General features: G+C 38.2%; 1 protein-coding gene across 7 annotated transcripts in view; it reads right to left on the reverse strand.

The window, feature by feature from the left end:
* FBXW7 (F-box and WD repeat domain containing 7) overlaps positions 1-10,907 on the reverse strand; it is a 172,712-nt gene that overhangs the window by 134,512 nt on the left and 27,293 nt on the right. The window lies entirely within an intron of this gene.

A 10,907-nucleotide genomic window follows, 5' to 3' on the forward strand; every position in this document is an offset into this window, starting at 1 on the left:
AAGAATTAGTGACCTATCTTTCATCAGTAAATTATCACCATTTAAAATTACAAGTTGCCATAGCTTTAATAGAAACAAATTATAGAACTGCTTTCCTTGCTCCTGTACTATCACTAAGACCATGTTGCCTAGCCCTCTCCTTTCTTCCCCACTTTATGTCACCTAACCAAAAACTGCTCAAGAAAAATATTTTGTTGTCACTCAAGATATTGTGAGAAATAACTGTGGTTGTGGGTGGAAAGCAGATGGAAAATGCTTTTGTATACATTATGTTATGACAAGTCCAGGAAGCCTCTTCTCTCAATCTTGAATTGTGATTAAGGGAGTAGGCGTTTGGAAGAAGGAAAGGTGAAATCTGTATTCTTCAGGAAAAAAAGGGGAAAAACGGACTGTCACTGACAACTATGCATCTGGGAGTCAGCACAGTGTGAAAGAAAACAAACAACAAAAGTGACCAGGCAAACAGATGGAGCCAAAAAGCTTGGGGAAAAAAAAACAAATGACAGCTGCATGAGTTGGCACACAATTCCCAATGGCTAGCAAAGATGCTACGCATGTATTTGTGAAGAAGTGGCAGAACAGGAACTGGAGGAGTAAGCTCCATCTTTCTGTAAAGAAAAGGCTGCAGAGACTATTTGGTTAAAAAGTAGTTAAAAGGTAGGAACCAGGAGATCTGATTTTTATTTTAACTCCAGTTGTGAGAATCTGGGTGTCATTACCTTTTTGTGTCTTATTCTTCCAACTATATAAAGTTGGACTTGCCGTTGTAAGATACTTGAAATACACCCAGACGAATGTTTTGCCACCTTTCAGTCACTTGAGACTTCACTGTTCTTTGTGAGTCTCCCCAAAAGGATTGAATTATATGGAGAAAACGTGATCTAGCAGGCAAAGCACTGAACTGAGGCCGAGGAGACGTGGTTTCCATGCTCAGATCTGCCAGTGGCCTGAAGAGAACTTCAGTCATGGCACTTTCAGAGCCTGTTTGCCCCTTCATAAAGCAAGGTTTATTATGTACACCTCTCTGCAAAAGTGCTTTGGAAAAGTAAAAGCCCAAGAATATTTTGAAAAAGCAAAAGATCTAGACACAACTATTGACTACATTCACAGTTCCTTGAATTCAAAACCGAATGGCACTGAGCACGTAAACATCTGAACTTGATCTCATTCAGTGCAAACAGAATTATTGCTTGATCCACTCCGATAACCCAATGGCATCATTCCTTCAGAATACAAAACTGAGAAAGGAACCATTTACAGTAAATTTGAGAAACATCCTTCCTCTGTCAGGTGCCATATATAGTAACCCTGCTTCAAAGCACTGATTCATCACAAGACACTTATTAAAACACTACATAATTTCCATGCAATAGAACAAATGCCTAAAAAACCAAACACAAGTCTGAGCTATCATTACCAATTCCAGAAAACACACAACTTAGAATTAATGGATGCCTAACTAAAAAAATGGAGCAGGCATTTGGGGCTAACAGAGTTTTGGCAACTACTTCTGAAAGTGAAGAAAACAAAAGATTAACATGAGCAAGCTGATGAAACTCGCTATGCAGCCACATGACCGCTAGTGTAAGTGAAGCACAAGTGAAGCAACAGGCGAGAGTGAGACTGTCCCCTTTGGCCTTAGCATGGTCTGAGACTATCTTAAGAAGAAAGTGAAGCCATTCTCTAAGGCTGACACTGATGAAACTGGCTGACTAAATGTCACAAATGTTGATCTTACTTTCCTCAAGCATAAAAACAGTTATGCTGCACTTCTGCCTCTTCAAAATCAGTTTTTGAGCATTACACTTTCTCTTCACTTGTTGTTCCCACCATCAGGTGTCTGTGCTGATTGTCTTTCTTTCTCTTCTAGCACTTTCCCATCCCAGAAGGGCTTGATGGTCCAAGTTAAGACCTGGCTAACACCTGGCCCTAAACCAAAAAAATGACAGAAGATCATATCTTCTGTATGTCAGGCTCAGTTAGGCATATGGAATATGAAAAATCCCACACAATCAGATCAAAATTTAATGAGGTAGAGTTAAACCAATATTTCCTTCTTCTCAGTAAAGTGTTCCATGAAGAACTGCAGAATAACAGATGGGATTAGGACACAAAACCAATGCAGGGAACAGATTCTGGAACTACAGCCTCTCTCTTCCCCAAGCTCACGGCAAAGGACACGAAGTCTGCAAAATCGTATTCCCTCTTGCTTTCTTTCCCCCTCATTCTTGAGTGCACAGCAGCCTACTTTCCACAGCAGAGTGGGAAGATGTCCCTACCCAAACAATTCCTCAGCTGTCTTCTAGAAAAGTAAGAGCTGCAAGTTTATATCTGTCCAGGATTAGAAAGGAACTTGCACCAGGCCTCAAGTGCTCTAGTCTTTACCCTTTTGTGCAAAAAGTAGGCCCTACCACTGATAACATTTTGAAAGAACTGAAGTCCTGTACATTTAGGCTCCCTAGGGACACCACGCTCTGGATCTTGAGCAAGTACAGGTATCTAATGCACAGCCATTTCCAACATATGGAAGCTTGACCTTGCAGCCTTAGTCTGCAACCTTAAAAACATTCTTTTACAGTAATAGCTTTATGTTTGTAATATGAGAAAGCACTTGCTATCCCTCCACTCACATTATTTCCTTAAGTGGGATCAGACACTTGATATACACATACACATATATATCTACGCACATAGCAAACACAACTCCTGAAGCTACATTCATACTCCAATCTCAAATACTTCCATCTTCAACGTTTTACAAGATAAGTTATTTAAGAAATCTCCTCTGTTTTCCATGGATGTAGTCAGCAGAGGCAAAACATTACAGCCAACCTATGCTGTACTTCGTTTCTAAAAAGCATTAAAAATTGTCTACCATGAGATACTCACAATTGCCAGCCCTACCCTAGATTCCATCGTTCCTTCTGAGTAAGAGAGCAAGGCCTTGGAAGTGCACAGCATGCAGAACTCAAACAACCTACAGAGAGCCCTAGATGACCATCTAGCATCACTACGTACACTCACTGCTCAGGCAGGCCCTGCTTTGAGTTAAGAATAAGACAGCAGATACAAAGACAGTCATCCCTTACTCTCATTAGGTCCTCCTCACAGCAACAGAAGGCTGGCAAGAAGGGAAAGCAAGTTCAGGACCTGCTGCAAATCCCTTAGAGATGCCCAGAAAATGGTGCAATGAAATCTGCTGCTTTTCAGATACTGGATGATAGCGCCTCAAATAAGAAAACAGCCTTAAGACCAAAGAAAATATTTTGAAAACAGTAGTTACATGCGCACATAAAAAGYGTATGTGTAAAAGAGYTTCTAACCTTTTATTAACTCAGATTCATCTGAAYAGTTTTTAATATAGTGAATTCTCACTGTCTCACCCTGCAGGCTAAGATCTTGCTATGATTTACCTTAGAGTGKTTTTTTATTGTCAGTATTAAATTGCTGATAAAAACAAGGGATTTAAAATATAAGTGCTGACACAACCCAAACTACAGTGTTCTGAAAAGCACAGTGGCATAGTTATAATTAAAAAGACAGCCTACATCAAGTAAAAAGCTTCACTGCAAACCTTTTAAATGGATCAATACAATATCATCAGTGACATCTCAAAAAGCATAGGGAGTATAAAGGAAAAAAAGGCTTGTTATGGAATTAAGGTAAATTATAAGTGTATATATATATTCGAAATTGTGGGAAAATAAGTTGCTGAATTTACAATTTAATTCTATCTTTAGCCACAAAACATAACTTACCAATATGGGAGATATTTATTCTCTAATTTTTCTTGCACTAGAATATAACTGCAGAGATGCAAAGGACACAAAGAACAAAAAAAGCTACTAAAACTAGAATTAAAAGAGTATTGGATTGACCACTATTTGAAAACCTCAAGACAGAAGCTAGAAAAACTGTACAAGAAAAAAATCTTTGCAATGGCTTTATCAAGACAGGGAGCAGAGTACAGCATTCAATTTATGAGGATATAAGATATTTTTTAAGCAACTGGAAGTATGGCAAGAATGACGGAAATTGTTCATACTGAATCAACCCTATTCTTCACCTACTCCTTAATACCATCTACTAAGGCTGAAAAATCAACAAGCTTTAACAATCATGGCACCAACTCCCAAAGACTGAAGTTTGGTACTTTACAAAATGAAAATTCATCCCAGCAACAGCAGGACAATTAAGCTACCGGTAGGTGACAAGTTCCTTGGAGGGCCTGTAGACCAAGCCAAGCCACAAATGCAGCTTCCTTTTGGCTCTGGCGGTATTACTGCTCAAGAACCTGAAGATCTCTGCTGCTGCAACGACCACATTTTGCTCTCCATAGCTCTCTGCTGCCTTGTGTAATCTAATGTGTAAAAGCAACCTTTTTCGGGGGAGCAGTTATGCAGAATGTACCTGAGAAGCTAGTCTGATTAAAATCGGCAATATTTACTTTGAACCCTAGAACCTCATTGTCTGTAATATCACTGACAGGATTGTCTGCTCCAGTGCTTGTAATGTCATCAGCAAGATAGGGATTGTGTACAAATCTCAAGTGTTGGGACTTCAGCCTGTTGGGGTGAAGAAAACCATCCCGATTAGATACAGTTACCCTTATTTTGGGGAAATCTCATTTTATATCCAAAATTGATTTTTTTCTAAAGTCAGCTTTGAACAACAGGACTTTGCTACGCTTTATCTCACACCACTGTCCTTCTGACAATGTCAATATTGATGGCAGTAATGGGATTTTATTGCAAAATGTTACTGTTTCCTGGGTTGTCACCATTTTTCCTGTTTTGCCAACAATGCCAATTTTGAATAATCAAGAGTTTTAAATGAACTGATCCTGCAGTTGTCTAAAAACCTGGTGATAATTAACTTCCTGAAAAAACAGAACCAAAGAAACAATGAGCTGCTCTTTAAAAAAAAGTAAAAGAGGTCACTTTAGCTGGACAAAGATGAAGCAAAACTGAAACACTAATACAGAAGGGAATTTTTAAAGAGTGAATAGATGACGTAATCAATGCTAGATTGCAGGTTTTGGGGGGTTTTGCAGTACAGAACAGTTTGTATCAAGTGCACAAGCTCCGAAAAATGGTTCGAGCTGAGCCTGAAGCTTGGGGTTGAGCACAGGGGGAATTGTATGCTGTGTTGTAGATGGTCTGACTAGATAATCGTAATGGCTCCTCTGACCTTAAAAACCTATTAGCCCACCCTCTCCCCCCCCGCCAGCTTCTCTGCACACTCTGCTGCCTGCCACACGCAGAATATGCTTCCTCCTTTCAGTGCTTTACCCTCACCCCCGTCTCCTCATTCAAACAATGTAAAAGATTCTCTACTTCCCAATATTTTCAGAAGAAAAAGTCTGTTACGTTTAAAACTGAAGTTTTTCTGTGGGCGATTCACAGCCTGTTTCACCCTCTCTGCCTGTCCGATTACTGAGAAGCATCTTTTTTGAATGCATGGTATCAGGCCCTGCCGGTCTCACAGCCCCAAGATTGCCAGATTTGCTTTCTCTGCCAAGCTGTTGCCACACAGGACAGCTCAGCTCACCTGAGAAGCAGAAGTTTAAAACAAAACAAACAAAAAAATCAACATTCATTCAAAAAAATCATACACCACTGTACTTTGGAATTCAGCAAATTTTCTTTCTTCCAGGGCAAGAGATTAGTGTAATTATAAAACACCAGAAAGTGGACATAAGACAGTATGACTGAAGAAATTAGGAGGAAAGCATTAAGAACAGCACTCTCTGTATTAAAGTTGCTTTGAGTTTGCTCCCCTTTCCAAATCCCTCCTGAAACCAAAAAATATGTATCATGTCGCTCAACTGAAATACTTTCTGCCATTGTTACGCCACCACTATTTTTGTTGTGCCATAACCAAAGAAAGGAATACAGGAAGGAGCTGTCTCCACAGAAATAGAATTTAGGTACTTTGGGCATCTAGTCTACAACATTTGTACAACGTCATATAAGCATGAAAATGCATTTACAAGAAGAATTAATCTTAAATTTACTAAAGGTCTTGACCTAACTAAGAAGGCAAAACTGGGATTTCTTATTAGATATACCTAAATCTATTCTTTCTTACATTACAACTAGTCATTTCGCTAGGAGAAGGCTTTGATCTTCTTTTTTTTAAAAAAAAACAAACATTGGTCTTGAAGAACTAAATTTAGCCATGAGAAGTGTACCAGGTTCCTTTTAGACACATCAAGATTACTATCGAAAATGCAGAATTATGATGACAAATTTTACTTTGGACAGAGCAAAGCCTGACATTCAGCTCCCATGCTGTGTTTCTAACAGCAGCAATTTGGAGGGCAGGTATAAACAAACCCCAAAACACCAATCTCAGTGAAAACTACTGTGCTTCCACTTATATATATGTGTGTGTGTGTGTGTGTGTGTGTGTGTGTGTATGTATATATATGTGTGTGTGTATGTGTGTGTATATATATATATAAAGACTAAATAGATAAATATATATGTATACTCACACTGCATGTTTTCTGCAAAAGCAAAAACAAAACTACTGTTCAGCTACTGTGCAGATTTTATAGACATGCAGGTAAGAAGKGAGATTTACAGCAAGGCTTTCCTTCCTCAAGTAACTGCCCTGTTACTAGCTCCCTATAACTTATTGCTTTCCCCTAAATATCCCATCTTTAGCTCCCTCAAGTCTTCCTCTGATTTTGTGCACAATTCCTATTTTCAAACAATAACTTTGTTCTCCAGTACAGCTACTTTTTCAGTGTATTTGAGATGAGGGCTAAACACGTAAGAATATAGTCATCCCTATACTTATAAAATGAACGTTTGACAAATTCAGAGGTACAAGAAAGATACACCATGCATCCATTTTCACAGCTTTTTTTTTTTTTTTTAAATCAGGACTTAATTCAAGTTAGCTTTGAATGAGGCCTTAAAAAGATCTGCAATTGCCAGTGAACCAGTATTTCTTCCTATTGAAATCAGGCGGGGGCGGGGGGTAAGATGCTATTAATCAAACTGATCAATTCCCCACTAAGTAGTCAGGTACAAAAGCCCTCAATTGATCTGGGRGATCAGGAAGAGTGAGAAAAATAGTTTGGAAGATCATTATCCTTTGTATTTAGCTACACAGGCATTAGAAATAGCACTGCACTCACTGTAAACTATTAGAGAGTGTTCAGCTCAGATTCAGTGTTAGAAAGGGACTTAGCTCTGTGCCAGTACCCCCAACCCTACTATCAGAGGTTTTAAGATCTCAAGAAATAACTTTTTCATAATCTAGTGATGTAGCTCCTAAAGTCACGCAGAATTTCATTCGTTTTCTCCTCCCGCACCTTCTTCCTAACCCAAATCAAACAACGCCAGGTACGATACAGGCGGCAGGATGGAGGTGGGATAACTGGATTCAGAGAACAGCGCCTGCGACCACCCGCCTGCTCCTGACGAAGGAAACCATCAGCTGCTCTGAGCGAGCGCTGCCCGAGCGAAAGCAGAGGCACCGCGCGGCCAGCATGGCGCGGCCGGGGCGGCTGAGCTGCTGCTCGGCGGAGGGGAGACGGGAAAGCACACCGGCTAGTTCACACCGCCCGGCCCGTCAAGTGAGCTGCAAGCTGTCCTGCTGTAGGTATGGTGGCTCGGTTGATGTGAAAGTCTGAACGTCTGCAACACAGCCACACGCCTATCACTCTGCTGCATACGTTAGTATATAGGTAAGGAACAAGCATCATTTTAGACTCTGGGAACCTTACTTGGTTTCATATGAATCTCAAGTAATTGGAAAAAAAATCTGTTAACGACACCATTCGTCCAATCTCTTYCATGTTGGGCTAGAGGATCAAAGCTGTATCAGAGCCCTTGATGTATATCCCGATGTTATTACTCAAATTATTCCCTACACAGAGGGAACTTTACTGTCTAATGAGGACTCCATTAGACCGTATCTTGTCCATGTCCAGCTCTTTATCAAGTGCTACCAGTTTTAATTTAATGCTAACTTGTGAGGGAATCAAAGTCTATGCTCCATTTGCAGCATACAGAGAATATATTAGAACTTGTCAAACAAAGAATTAAAATATTTGAGAAGTATTATACAGTGAGCTATTCACTTAATTTTTGTTAAGAGGTCAACAAATAGACATATGTGGGTTCTCCTATTAGTAGCAAGCATTCACAATTTGATAACACTTTCAGTTTCCCTAAAAGGTAGTATGGTTGTACAAAACTGTCAGCACACAGAAATCTAGCACTGTCATTTCAGCAATATTAGATTAAACTACACTGGTTAAATCAAAGTTCCTCCCGGAATATCATTATTCCTATTTCTCTGGGAGACACCTCTAAGAATTCTGTTAAAGCAGGTGAAAAGTATATTATTAGCATCAATTTTTACAGAATCAATATAATTCTCTCTCTCACACATACACACACACACACCTTTTTTTTTTTTAAATAAAGAAAAGTAGTTTGTTGCGAGATTTTTTACTATCATGTTGGCAGACACTTTAAATGAGCAACATTTCAAGTCCAGGAAATCATCCTACCGAATGGCATACAAAAATCAAATCAGTTTTGGCAACTATTGTCGCCTAAATACCAGGGTTAATTTTCAACAGCATATACAACATTTAAGATAAAGTCAGTCTCCTTCTGACTTTAATATGGATTTATCATATTTAGTCCAATATTTCACACATTCAAAATTTAGTTATGACTTATCATGATACAATTTCTTTGAAAAGGGTCATTTTCAGAGCTGTTGTAGTGGCTATCACTGCAAATATCTTCTGGCTGAACAGTAAGAACAAAACGCTAGTTTTATATATGGCTAAGTGTTGTTTTTTGTTAATTAGAGTACTACTGAAGTGCCAGAAGCTTCAGTAATACACTATATATAAAATAAACAACTGCCCCATTTACCTTGCACACAACTCGGAGGTCCTACATAAGAGTCCATACTGGGAATTTGGTTAGTGGGCAGAGGTACGTGCTTTGGGGCAGGGGCACATTCAGACCACGTTACCGATGTGTCAAGAACGCTTAAGAGGAGGCAGCTTGAACAAATCTCCGGTGAACTTTCAGAATGTTAAACCTAGTTATAACATTTACGATATTTCTATTAATTAGTTTCTTCACTCATTCTGCTCTATTATTAGCACAACAATAATCTCACAGAACATTTTTCAAGTATTTACTACTATATTGCTGTCAATAGAAAGGCCTTTTGTCCTTCCTGCCCTAGCTACAGTTTCATGGAGTTGTTACGTTTTGCAGTGCAGTTTTGCACATGGCTCTTTTTATAAAATGATAATGCTCCATTTTCCATTTTACCTGAAAAATGCAATTCTTTCCAATTCATTTTTCCCAGTGATTTATCAAAATTTTCTTCTTGAACTTCAGGACATGACTCCTTATCTCTTTATCACTGTGTTTAGACACAAAATACAGTGGATCACACCAGCTTTCTCACAAATCCTAGTACAGAAACACAACATTATGGTCCCAAAAATCATAATTAGTATAAACTAACTTTGGAAAAGATACATAACAGAAGAATAAAACACATTTAAAAGTAAAAACAAACTATTTAAGCTTATTTTTCTTATCAAGTTAACCCCTTTAAATAGAAGCGATTTTTAATTAGTCTCTCTCCTGAGCCTATAGCTGCATTTCCTTTTGCCTGTTAAGGCAATTTAGAGCAAATAATTGAAACAGAATAAGCTTGCTGGCCCCTAAATTTTTTTTTAAAGTCAAATCACTGAATTCAACAATCACTGAGTAAGTCTTGCAGCCTGAGCTCAGAGAAGTGCTCCCATCTCCCCACATACAAACCTTTGAACACCACTCCTCTTTACGTGCAAAAAATATGTTTGAGCTCATTCTGCTACTCCAACTGAATGACCAGTTCATTCAAACTGAAAAAACATATTGTGTGTTGGAGAAATGGGAATTTTGGTTTCTTTTCACACATATAAATTGGCAAGAGACACCTACTTCTGCAAGAGTACTCATGCTCATTTCACAGTATAACAGCTGAAAAAATAATCATCTGAATGTTAAGCTATATACCGCATGAACAAATGTGGAAGTAGTAGAATATTCTCCTCACTAGGAAAAAGATGTACCAAACTACATGAGTGAGAATCAACTTCCGTTTATACTTCAAATAAGGTTGCTAAATGGAAAACAAAATTCAAATCTACTGGTTTAAATCCAATGTTTGTTGCTCATTGATTTTAATCATGATTAGGTTCAACAATTTCAAATCAAACCACTCTGATTTATTTTGGGCCATTTAAATCTCTGYATTATACAGTCACTTGAAAAACTGTTACCAATTTGATCTTAACTCTTAGTTGTTTAATGTTAATTAAGCCAAGGCGACTGTTATCCTCTAAAAACTTCAGCATACTAAAGTTACCTTTTGACTGGTTCTTACTTCAAAGTCCACGCAGGAAATTCCTATTTCCTGGATGCAATTTCTTCCATCAATTTTCAGTTCAAAATAGACAAGAGGACAACTAAAGGCAATTTTTGACAAGTTATTTTTACTTCTTAAGCTTTCATTCTTATACATTATGCCATATATCCATGAGCAAGGGATGTTTATTCTTACACAATAAGGGATAAAAACTATTAATGTATTTTGAAAGTGAATTCAGTGGAAACTATTACCAACCACTGTAGCATATTTGGTGCTTATACTATTCCCCAATTAACCTAGTAGATGAATGCTGCACTGCATATCTAAAAACTTTAAGAGTTTAACAAAACATGTTTCAATTTTATCAACCTAAAACAGATTGGTCCAAAAGGCTGAACCAATTAAGCTCCCCATTTTCATTCACTGGATCACAGCTCCTAATGACTTTTCTACAATAAAACTGATGCTCTGACATGTTTTTTTTTTTTTTTTTT

Source organism: Apteryx rowi, unplaced genomic scaffold (assembly GCF_003343035.1).
Source record: "Apteryx rowi isolate R43461 unplaced genomic scaffold, aptRow1 scaffold_76, whole genome shotgun sequence".
Classification (NCBI taxonomy): Eukaryota; Metazoa; Chordata; class Aves; order Apterygiformes; family Apterygidae; genus Apteryx; species Apteryx rowi.